We start from the raw sequence: 12,033 nt of genomic DNA, 5'->3' as shown, positions 1-12,033 counted from the left end.
AATTTAAAAAAAAAAGAAATCAAGAGAGGGAACATAAACCATGTGAAACAGTAGGATGCTTCCTACTGTCATCTGGGAGCTTTGGAAGTTGTACAAATTCATAGAAATCTTGGGGTTGGAAAAAGTTAAGAAGAAAGCATGGAACGTGAAAGAATCCCTAAGCACCTCCCTCTGGCCTACGGAAGGTGTATTTCCAATGGATGAAAGCGGAAATACATATCTTCTAAATGGGGCTTCTAAGTGCTTCCGAGTGCTATACTCCCTTTTTCCTCTCCATTGTCTTTTTTAAACATTATTGTACCATAGAAAGAGGCTTGTTGCCTTCTGAATCATGTCCATGGAAGCACTGCTAAAATAACTTGTGGGCTTTTCTACTTAAAAAGTTAAGAAATAAGCTCTTAGGCTCCTCGTTAGACTCCTGCTTTGCTAATCAGTGGAAAAATATGGGTTTGTTTTTTTGAGCCAGGGTCTCTCTATTCTTCAGGCTGGCTCTGAGCTTACTATGGAGCCCAGGTTGACTTCAAACGCCCAACCATCCTCCTGCCTCAGCCTCCCGAGTGCTGGGATTCCTGGTGTGCACCACCATGCCGAAGAAAAATATGCGTTAATGATGCCCAGTGTTATGGCTCTACCAATTAAAAGATACAGCCCTAGGACCGGGGAGATGGCTCAGTGGAATAAGTGCTTCCTCGGCAAGCGCAAGGGCCTGAGTTCAATCCCTGGTTCCACAAAACAACAACAACAAAAACAAAACAAAACAAAACAAAAAGATATAGCCCTGATGCAGAATAGAAATCTTTTTTCCTAAAATTTAGTCACTGGCGTATATTTCTTTTCAGAAGAAGGACTCTGTCTTTCAATAACAACGTCACAAGCTCTCTGGTGTCAGCTATTCTTAAGAATGAGTGTGCAGGACTTTTTACTGATCAAAAACTTTTTTCTTATTTAAAAATCATAAGCAATCCCACAAGTATTACACATAATAAAACTGCCCTTAGAAAATGGATTTCTAAATGAAAGGCCAAGTGACACAAATTGGGAGTGGTCTGGACCCCTGCTGAAGGTCAGGCTGGGCCCGCTGAGGCGAGTTTCTCCTTATGATGCTGCACCATTTGTCTCAGCTTACAACATGACCTTTGTGAGCTGCCCCAACGTGGCAATTTTACCCATAAGTCACTGTCACTGACCAACATGGCAGCCCCAGTTCCACAAAAGTGCTCATCCTGTGACTGCGGTCTCACATATTCTCCCATACAAAGGCTTTCCCTCGCGTTGTTACCTCACCTCATCACTCCTGTGGCTGTCACTGAGCCCCAGATAAAATACCACATTAGCTCCTGAGCAGTCATGCTGCCCGTGGGCCACAGAACGCTTCCACTAAGTGCCCACATGTGCCAGTACACGCTCTCTGACTTACTCTGTGGCTGCTGACAGAGGCAGGAAAGATGCTGCTGAAGTCCACAGAAACGTGAGAGTGGCCCTCTTGACACCCTCAACAATAACCGGGAAAATACGACCTTCTTCCTGGGTCTCAGAGTAAGTGCAGGTGGATCCGAGGATGCCAGGTGATGGTACCTGAAGGAATCCGTGGGGTGACAGTGCTTTTCTCAGCCTCGGTTGGATTTCCTCAGCATCTGCGAGTGCCCTTTACCCACACAGTGCTAGGGCAGAAATACACTGCTGAGATGCTGGACTCCCCCTCTCGGGTGCACGTGGTGCTGGGATGGACACGTGCTCCAGTCTGGCCCATCAACGACTGAGACATAGCCGAGGATGCAGGTGTCCATACTCTTTTGGCCCAAGAACAAAAGAACTACAGAGGCTGGGAAGGACAGAGCAGGTGGCAGTGAGGACAGGAAATGGGGCCGTGTCCTTCCCATCACCAGCTGGCCTGCTGTAGGTTTCTGCAGTGATAAATTCACGTTAGGATGTTTTAGTGTTCACCTGGATCAATACAAGTAATGTGGTGGCTGCTGGGGGAGAAACCCTAGCGATCCTCAGGACCATGTGGCTTGCAAGAAAATGCTGTGTGTGGCAGGAGACTTGGCCTTCTTTCCAGAGGATAATCAAGAAGGGCCATCTGGTGGTTCCCAGCTTTTCTGCCTGGGTAATAGCCTTTGAAAAGGCCCCGCTGGCCCAGCTGGAGGTCCCAGGGCTGATCCCAGCTGTGGAATCCTCAAGACGCATCTGTTGGGAGGCCACCTTTCCTCAGGGGAGCAGGGGCCCTGTAGGGTGGGTGCCGAGGCCTGTGGGTAGTGCACAGCCTCCCCAGCCTGCAACAGCATGGCACATTCATCATCATCCAAACCCTCTGAGCTTCCCCAGGCCCCTAGGACCAGCTTGGGATGGAGAAGGGAGGAGGGAGTCAGCAGGCATTCACCCCCATCTGTGGCTTGGGCACTTGTAGGAGCACATTTCTAGTCACAGTACACTAGCAGGCAGTGGTGTAGCCCTGGTATGGAGGGAGAACTCAAGGGTCAGAGAGCTTAAGTGGCTTCACAGAACCACAGGTCCCCTTAGCATCCATGTGGACCTCGGTTGCCTTTCCCCGCCTAGCGTCCCTTCGTCTTTCTTCGTTCAGCAGCAGTGCCCTCTCCTGAGTTCCCACAGGACCAGTTTCTCCCCTCACCCACCCAGTCTCTGTTCCTCAGTGCACTTGTGACCTGGAACCTCAGCAAGGCCTTGGTCGAAACTTGGCAAAGATGCTCCTTCCTGCCTTAACTCACCCCTGTAAGCACCACATGAGTTTGCAGCTGCCAAGGAGGCCTGGTCCTCCACATGAGACCAGCAGAGGAGTAGACAGAGTGGGAAAAGAGGAGACAGATTTCCAGGGACATCTGAATGACAGGACATAGTTAGGCCTGAGAGCAAGGCAAGCTCCTGGGCTTCTCAGCTGCATAAGCCAATGTAGTCCACGCGTATGCTACTTAGCTAATAAAATCAAATAAGAAAAACCTGGAACTTGAGCTCAGCATTGTCTGATCCCAACACCAATCCTCTTTCTACTCTCCAGAATGACTTCCCCCAAAGGCAGTACTCAGGGAGCCTATATTTTCCTAAAGCCCAGATCTACAGCCTAAATTTCAGGCTTTAGAATAGAAAACAAAACATGACATAGTCACAGGGTTGAGGACACTCCTGGTACCAGTCCACCCTGGAAGTGCTCTCTCTAGCAGACACTTGCCCTCTGTCTGTGGTCATCTGGGGACCAGGGAAAGAAAGTTGGGATCTGGGCCCCATCCACATGCTGGGGTCATGGGCTGTGTGGCGACCCACACAAGCTGTGGTGGTGCTGGTCCTTGAAAGTGCTGGTGGCAGTCTGTCCAGTTATCTGATGCCCAGCAGGTCACTAGCAAGTGTTCCAGGAGAAACATGGGCGGGAGGCCGCTTGGTCTGCAGGGCCGACGTAATTCCACTGTTCATGTGGCTTCAATGACGAAGTTATTTCCTCTTTACAGAGGCTGGGGAGTCCAGGATCGAGGCGCCAGTGAGGAAGGAGTGTCAGTCATTTTCCTTGCTGCTGAGAACAATACTCAATGCCTACAATTTAAGTGGGGTGGGGGGGAGCTTATTCTGATGCACAGTTCAGAAGTGTTAGCGAACACTGGGCTCCTCCAAGGTCTGGCAGAGGAGAGCTGCTCAGGTCATGGTGGGCAGGAAGAAGAGAGAGAAGGGAGGACCCCAGGGAGTGAGATTCAGGCTTCCAGGTCACGGCCCTGGGACCTGCTGCTTCTAACCAACCCCCCCCCCCAAGTAGCACATTCAGCTATATCAGTGGATTAATCCACTGGTGAACATGACACCCCATGAGCCAATCTCCTTGCCAAGCCCCACCTTTGAACACAGGAGGCTTTGAGGGGACACCCTAGATCTAAGCCATAACAGTCGGTTTCATTCTGAGGCCTCTTGGCTCATAGGCAGCCACCATCTGGCTGTGTGCCCAGAGGACCACCGTGGAGATTGGCTGAGCTCTCTGGTCTCCTAAGGGCACTAATCCTTACTGGATCGGAGCCCCATCCTTATGACCTCATTTAATCTTAATGGTTCTCATGAAAGCCCTGTCTCAAAACATCATCACACTGAGGGGTAGGGTTTCAGCCTGTGAATCTGAGGCATGTGGAAACATAAACACAAATCTGTACCAGGGATTCCCAGGGTTAGAGGCAGAGAGGACACAGAGCTCATCGCTCTTGAGAACCTGCTGCAGGGGAGGCTGCTTTCAGAACACAGGCTGGGGGAGTTTGCAATGGTTGGAACAGACATTGCTCCGACCTGTGCTTTTTTGCTATCTTGTCACAGGGCAAAATGTTAGCTCTTCCTCTTTTGTTTTAGTGCAGGTATATGTTAGAGCTTCCTGGTTTCAAGATAAATCCACGTGTTAAGGTTTGTGGCCTCACAACTGGGAAAGCTAAATTAGTTAATTGAAAAATGAAAAATAGGAAAATTAAACCAGCAAGTTCTCCAAACATATTGAACCAATTTAAAACTTAGGTTAACATTGATTTATTGTTTTAATAAGATTCCCATGTAAGGAAAAATGAGTGGTCCGCAATATAAATAAAAATGGGAATGCATTTATCTGGCTGTGAAGCACAGGAGCGATGGGCCAGGGACTCCCTTGAATTTTCTGCACTTTTTTCTTGTCTTTGAAACCCTTAGGACTTACATGTTATTTTTAGTCAAGATCAATGTCCACTGAATTGATACTCTGAGTTTCCCCTTCACCCAAAGGGCCTGGGAAGCTATTCCCAAATTCAGATGAGTGTGTGGGGGCAGCCTAGCATTCCAGGCAAGACATTGCTGTGGCTGAAGTGGGCCAAAGTTCAGAAGAGGCCATGAAGGACAGAGGGACCTGCATGACCCTGGCAGCAGCTCAGACAGGGGCCTTTCCGTCAGCACAGAGGAACGTCCCTTTGAGCCTGAGTTCCCCTGGAATCCCAGACCATCATAGAGAGCTTCAGTCTCACAGACTAGGTTCTCTCATGGAACATTCTGGAAGACACAGGCAGGAGAGGCTGTGTGCCCTTCCATCTGACAAGGCAAAGGATGGGTGAGGATGCCGCATGGCTGACCCACAGCCTGGTCCATCATACAGTCAGCTCTGACTTTGACAGCATCTGGAGCACAGATATCAGGGATGTGTTCAGGGCCTTGTGGACAGGCAGAGCATGGAGCCCAGACTCTGAGACTTTCCTCTCATGAAGTAACCTCTAGGAAGTAAGGAACTCCGGCAGGTTGGCACTGACGGCGCAATGGCTTTAACTGTGTTCCTGCAACAAGAGGGCAAAAGGGACCTTTAATCCATCTTAATCTTTGAAAACATTGTGTTGCTTCTCTACACCTCCCTGGGCTGATAGTGGAAGCCCCCAGGCCCCCCATCCTCAGCTCAGATAAATGGACTAAAACTGGAGTATCTGTCTGGAAGGAATACACAGCCGTCGGCCACCAGAAGCTGGCGTCTGTTTTCATTCCCACAAGGGGGTGGAACAAGCTGAGAATGAAACAGCATGGGGATCTCCTTGCCCCAACTCACTTCTTCCCGTCTTCCCTACTGTCAAAATCATCGTACACCTGAAGGCAGTGAGATGAACATCTGAGGTGGCGAGAGCCCCTCTGTCTCCTCCAGAGCTTGCTGCAAGGAAGCCCTCCCGTTTCACCAAAGGCCCTCTTCTGTGTTCTTGTGTCGTGGTGAACCACAGCGACCAGAGTGACCCGTAACACTCTCAATGTTTCGTTTCTCCAGCAGAGCGGTAGACACACAGATATTTTATCTTATCCTTTTCTTGAGTACATTTCCAAAATAAAATCATACCACAAATGAAGGCATTATGGCAGAGCAGCAAGAATAGCCTTTGCAACTTGGCATGCCTGACACATGTGAGACCTCTCACAGAGTCCAGAGAAGATAATTCCCAGCCAGTGTTTGAAATCTTTGCTCAGAGTAAAGGGAATCAAATCCATCAGCTATTGAGTAGAATCTGAAAATAGTAACGACAGACCATTCTTCTCCTTGTTTGGCTCCCATAGAAGAGAAAAGTTACAACTTCTTGCACACAGTTTATCTCTTTGAAAGCTCATTTTCGCTCGTTTCATTTCTGCTTGTAGCCCCTGACAGTGGCACCTTCACTCGGGTCATCACAGAGAGGCTGGGGAGGTGGGCGTGGCCAGGAGCAGCACCAGAGATGAGGTACCCCGTGGAACATGGCTTCCACCAGCCAAGCTCCACTCCCTGCCCTGCCACTTAGCAATCCAGCTGGTATCAGCTGTAAGATGAAATCAATTGGGAACGCACATTTATCACTATTGATTTGTATCCAAGGCATCTGTACAACGGCATGTTATCACTGATGGTTGAAGATAAAAGGCTAGGGGATAATGGCACTAGATATTCTTCATGGAAGGTCATAATCTTTATCATGAAGTACTTGCTCACATTAACAAGTCCATGAAATTGATTTCCATGGAAAAGACTTTAGATAGCAATGCAGGAAATCTTTCAGAATCACCGCACTGCTGTCTTCCAGGGCTGTGTATGCACATGTGTATCTGTATGCGTTTTTAATTGAGCTATTTCTTAAATTTGATAATAGGGAGGCCTAAATCAAAAGGTAAAGTCTTCGTTATCTACACTCAGTATGAATTCCAAATAGGAAGCCGAATGTGGGTTCTTCTATTATTGTGCTCCAAGTGATAATTTCAATGCAATTAGCCTGATGGATGAGTTACCAGCTGGGGTGGACAGAGAGTAAACACACTGCTATACAAGACTGATGCGGGTCACTTCAGAAAATACAGTGGACCTGTTTGATAAAATGCCCAGCTCGTGCTGGCGAGGAAGCCTTGCCTACCTTGCTGTGGTATGATGTAGCAGAAAGGAGGTTGCTGGCTCTGGATCCAGAATTTGATCCACCCTTCAGCAGAGGGGCGAGTGATGGCGCAATGTGCTCATCTGTAAGGTGGGTGTAGTGAGTCCCCTCCCACAGAGGAGCTGCTGAAGTGCAGGCTCAGCGCTGGCACTCAGTAGGCTTGCAGCACCAAGCACTCTGCCTCCCCACCTCCCCTTCCCTTCTCTCTCATCTCGAGGCCCCATGCTCTGAGGAGAGGAGAGTCAGGGAAAGCTCACACCTTACTGGTTGTATCTGCAGTGAGACAAAGAGAAGAAAGGAACAGGAGCAGCCAGTGCTTCTTCCTTCCATAGCATCACAGCCCTCGAAGACCTACATCGACGTTCTTGCCTTCAGTGTGGTGGTTCCACTGCTCTGCCAAACACTGAGATGCTTCCTTACCAGCTGCCAAGATGCCTCTGCTCCAAGTCCTGCATAACATGCTGTCGCTGGGGGACCCCCTTATCCTCTTTCTGATCCAGCAATCAAAGGGCCAACCCCCTTTAGATTCTGGATGGGGACGGATGGACTCAGGGCCCTTCAAGCCCTAGACTAGCCATGCAACCCTCAGGTCTCCTGGTTTCTTGACACTTGCTCATCGCCTCTGTTCTCTCCTCCTCTGCCTCTTCTTTGGTTCCCGATGTACGTGTGGCACAGCAGAGAACTTGAGATCACTTTCGCTCACCTTGGGCCAGCCCTTGGAGGCCAAGGCAGTGGTGGGTGAGGGTGGCTAGGGCCGCCTGCTCGGGGTGAAGCCTTGCCTGTTATGTTTGCCTTTCAGCTGCATGCTTTGCCTTGTGCAGGCTCTCATATGAGCCAGAGGCTGTAACTGAGTCCAGCAGGGCAGCCTCACCTGTCTTGGAGGCTCCTGAGCCGTGAGAGCAGGAGTGGTAGCAGCAGAGCCTCCCAGCTTGGCACCTACACAAAACTCCCTTTCCCTGGGTACAGCTCACTGGGGAAGAGCTTCTGTGGGCCCAGCTCCGGTACACATAGATCTGGACCAGTGTGGTCCTCAGAGGTGCTACCTCTCTAAGGAGTCAGCTTAGGATCTGTAGTCCTAGCAACCGCTGTTTGTATCCATCCCACCAGTCTTTGTAAAGCATGTCCTTGAGATAGATTAAGCAGCATCTTGTTTTGGTTTTTCTTGTGCAGGGTCTCGCTACACAGCTGGCACTCATAGTGCTCCTCCTGTTTTCAGCCTCCCCAGCACTGGGGTTACAGGTGTGCACCACCACACCTGGACTCGGTCGCAGGTTCTGTGTGTTCAGGGGCGGGGCCAGTGCAGCATGTAGTGCCAAGGATCAAAGCCCTGCCCCTACGCTTGCCTCAGCAGGCACTTAGTTGGCTGAGCTATCTTGCCAGCCCGTCTCCAGCATCTTTGTCTCACCATTTTCCTGATGTAATTAGACGTCACTGTGATTAATACAATACAAATTGATCTGCAAGTCTACTGAATTCAGATGCCTTTACCACATAGTTTAAAAATCACCTGTTGGACTCAGGTCAATAATTTCTGACATTGCCAATTGAACAGAGGACCCAATGCTATTATGGGCTTCTGTACTCTTTTAGAATATTTTGCTGAGTTTACACACCTATAATATTCAATAACGGAACTTAGAAAAAATGGGGTATACCTATGAATGTCCATTTTGTGTCTGTGTATTCAAAGTGGTTGGGATAGATATATAGTTACATTCTGTTAATGAATAGAATGATTTGTTCTAATGGTGTTTGTAAGTAGGATCACAAGTCTGCATCTTGTACAGCAATTAACCACTAAGAAGAATATATGCAGTGTATTATTTGTTGAAACTGTACTTCCAATTTGATTTGAAACTGTCTCATTGCTGTTTATCAATAAACCTTTGAAAAAAAAATCACCTGTCACTAAGAGCACATTTGCGATCATGTGGAAAGCCTATAATATCTAACATGAACAAAATGTCATCATCCTACAACAGTTGGGTAGTGTAGCTCAGTGTGGAGGCCAGGAAAAGGTGCATAACTTAATGCATATCGTGAGGGTAAGGAGGTTTAACACCAGTTCACCACCACTCTGAATGACAGGGGCTGTCATTCCAGCTTGTGAGGTTTTCCTAGGTCTGCAGAACTGTGAGGTAAAGGAATGGGGCTAATTCTAGAGTCTCAAATCTCAGGAAAGTGTGTGTGCATCTGACCAGAGCCGTCACAGCTGAATCCCCGAGAATGGCTGAACATAAGGGAGGCATCGCCCGGGAAGCCTGAGGTCCAAGCCTCTGCTTCTCTCCCATTTCCTGCTCTGCCTGCTCAAGCTGGCCTCTAGAAGAGCATTGCTAGGTAGCTTCCAGCTGTGTGGTAGCTGTGCTGGCAGGACAGGGTGTAGGGGAGTGAGGGTGAGTGAGTTGACCCTGGCTGGCCGTGGGTCAGCTGTGGGACGTTCCAGGGCACAGGGGCAGCTGCTGGCTGCACTGCATCTGCTCGGCAAGGAGTGTGCTGCACATAGGAAGGGACACAGCAATGTGATCACAGTGGAGAGACTCACTGGGCTAGAGCCATGCAGGGGTGAGAGGTGGGGCGGATCAGGGTCAACAACTCTGACGCATATGCTCTCTGGGAAAATCTCCCTTCCTTCTCAATTTCTGTGATGTTCGAGTCCACCTTCCACCACTCTGCACCACTGAGCAACCGTGACATCGTGTCTCTCATCTGACCCCAACTTGGCCAGTATCTAAGGGCAGCAAGCCTTAGATCCCAGGAAGTGGGAGCTGGGGGCTCAGCCTTGGTCCATGGTGCTCTCTTCAGGACACGTCAGTGGGGCCCCACTTTTCCAGTGGCTACTCCGAGAGTCGAGGGTTTTGGGCCTCACAACTGTGGATTCTGTAACTTAGGGTCCTCCTTCCCTGAGGGGAATACTTCTCCCAGGGGTCACACTAAGCACTCAATGTGGGGAGAGGAGGGCACCAGGCCAGAGGTGGCCATTGGGTGGGCATCGCTGCATCCTCTGTGGGGCCCTTGCACTGCTCAGAGCCTCTGGCTTGTGTTCTACATTCTGGGATCAGATCCATCCAGATAAGAAGGAGATCTATTTTCCTAGAAGTCACTTTTAAAGCAGAAGTTAGAGGGCTGGAGAGATAGCTCAGCAGCATAAGCACCTGCCTGGCAAGTGCAAGGTCCCAAGTTCAATCTTAAGTACTGTAAAAAAAAAAAAAGGGGGTAGTATTCAGTTTAAAACAGAAGTTAGAGGAATGCTCCTATCACTGCAGCAGGCTGGGGTACACACCATTCCCCTCCCCAAGAGCCTCTTCTAGATCCCCCTACTTTAGCTAGCACTTTTTGCTGGTTTTGCTAATGTCTTAGTTACTTTCCTGGTTGGGACAAAATATTCAACACTCATAATTTAAGGAAAGAGACGTTTACTTCAGCTCACAGTTGGTGGGGCTTCAGCCCACAGTCAGCTGGCTCCAAGGCCGAAGGCATTGCACAGGGGCTCGGCAGAGGAACGGCTGCAGGAACGGCTGCTCACAGCCTGGCATCCAGAAACAGCAAAGAGAGGAGCCAGGAAAGAAGATGACCCCTCCTGGCCACACACCACTGACTCTCCTCTTGCAACTAGACCCTACCTCTTAACAAGAAGTAAGCTATTAGCCTCATCATTCAATTACCTTTCAAAAGCTCCACTTATGAATGCACAAGGCTGTCAGGAAGACATCTAGATATAAACTATGAAAGTTGGCTTGCCTGTTGGGCGGGCCCTGTCCTCATCCCTAAGGCTGCCATGTTCTCTTGAGCAGTGGATGCTGCCTTTACCCATTTGTTCATCTTCCACTGTGGTTGGGCAAGAGGGCCAGGAGACATCTAAGCCGATCATGCGGGCACCACATACATGTTTTCCAGCTGGATGTGATGCTGCTGGCCTTTTGGCTGATGACTGCTAGGGTTTGTCTTGGAACTTGGAAAACCGATGCTTACATTGGGGAAAGTGAAAATGCCAAACTATGATGGCCAGAAGGTGGTGGACCACATGGCTCAGAGAAGCAGGTATGTTGGAGTGAGTATTCTGTAGGAGGCCAGAAAGCTCCTGCAAGAGTCCGACTCAGAGCTGGAGTCCTCCTACACTGGGAAGAGAGGCACGCCCACACATTCCAGAGAGTACAGACACAGGATCCGAGCTGATACCTGGACAGCCGGTGTCATCGATGCCCCATTGCAGTGTGGACAAACTGAGCTGCCAACTACCACCGTCACCACCCATTGCTTGGGTAAATCTGAGACGGCACACAGATCACCCACGGTGCAGAGGCAGTGCGTGGAGCAAGGCCCTTCCTTAGCAAGGAAAGACAGTTGAGTTCCGAGCACTGAAGACAAATGGGCCATAAACTCTGCAAGCCACAGAGGTTATTTCATTTACTGAATGATTAAAGTGTCTAATCTCCGTAGCAGCGACAAAGAACAGCAGAGAAGGGGGCTGGGCGTCTGAGGCTGGAGGAAGGTGCAGGGCGTCTCTCTTGAGACCACGCCAGAGGAAGCCCACCCCATAAAAGAGTCACAGATAAGTGAAACACCCTTAATAAATCAATGACAGGAAAATGAAAATGGAAGCAGATGAATCAGCTAGGGGATCAGGCTGTGGATGAAAATCAGCACAGCTGTTCATACTGTCGGCGCATTAACAAATAAGCCCGCCGGATCAGACCGTCTTTCAAACTAATATTTGGAATAATGAAACTTTAAGAGTGATGAAAACATAAATCAACTTTTAAATGTATCTCGTACCTCCCCCAGACACCAGGAAACATATTTCTCCTTGCTTTGAATTCTTCCTGACATGCATCGGGAGGCACAGGATAAAAAGTGCTGGCTCATTTGAGCTCCGCTGTGAGGTGCAGGCGCACAGCGCATTCGGCGTTTAGCCTCACGCTTTGACTCTCACCAGCTGAAGACATCGAGCTGCGCTTCATCCACAGGTTAAACCCGAGACAGAGCATTTCAGTCCACCCCCTCCACGCGCAGCAGGGTAGCTCGCTTCTCGCTCACGTCGCTCTTCGTGTAGACATTGATTTGCATTTTATTTTGTTATTTTTGAAGACTTCAGCAAAGTCAATAGCTGACAGCAGGAAGCATTTGTCTTCTTTGAAACAGACATTTTTTTTTAATTTTTTTTTTTTTT

Source organism: Octodon degus, unplaced genomic scaffold (assembly GCF_000260255.1).
Source record: "Octodon degus isolate 3935 unplaced genomic scaffold, OctDeg1.0 scaffold00007, whole genome shotgun sequence".
Taxonomy (NCBI): domain Eukaryota; kingdom Metazoa; phylum Chordata; class Mammalia; order Rodentia; family Octodontidae; genus Octodon; species Octodon degus.
The sequence above is the reverse complement of the archived record's forward strand: the minus strand, read 5'-3'. Positions refer to the sequence as shown.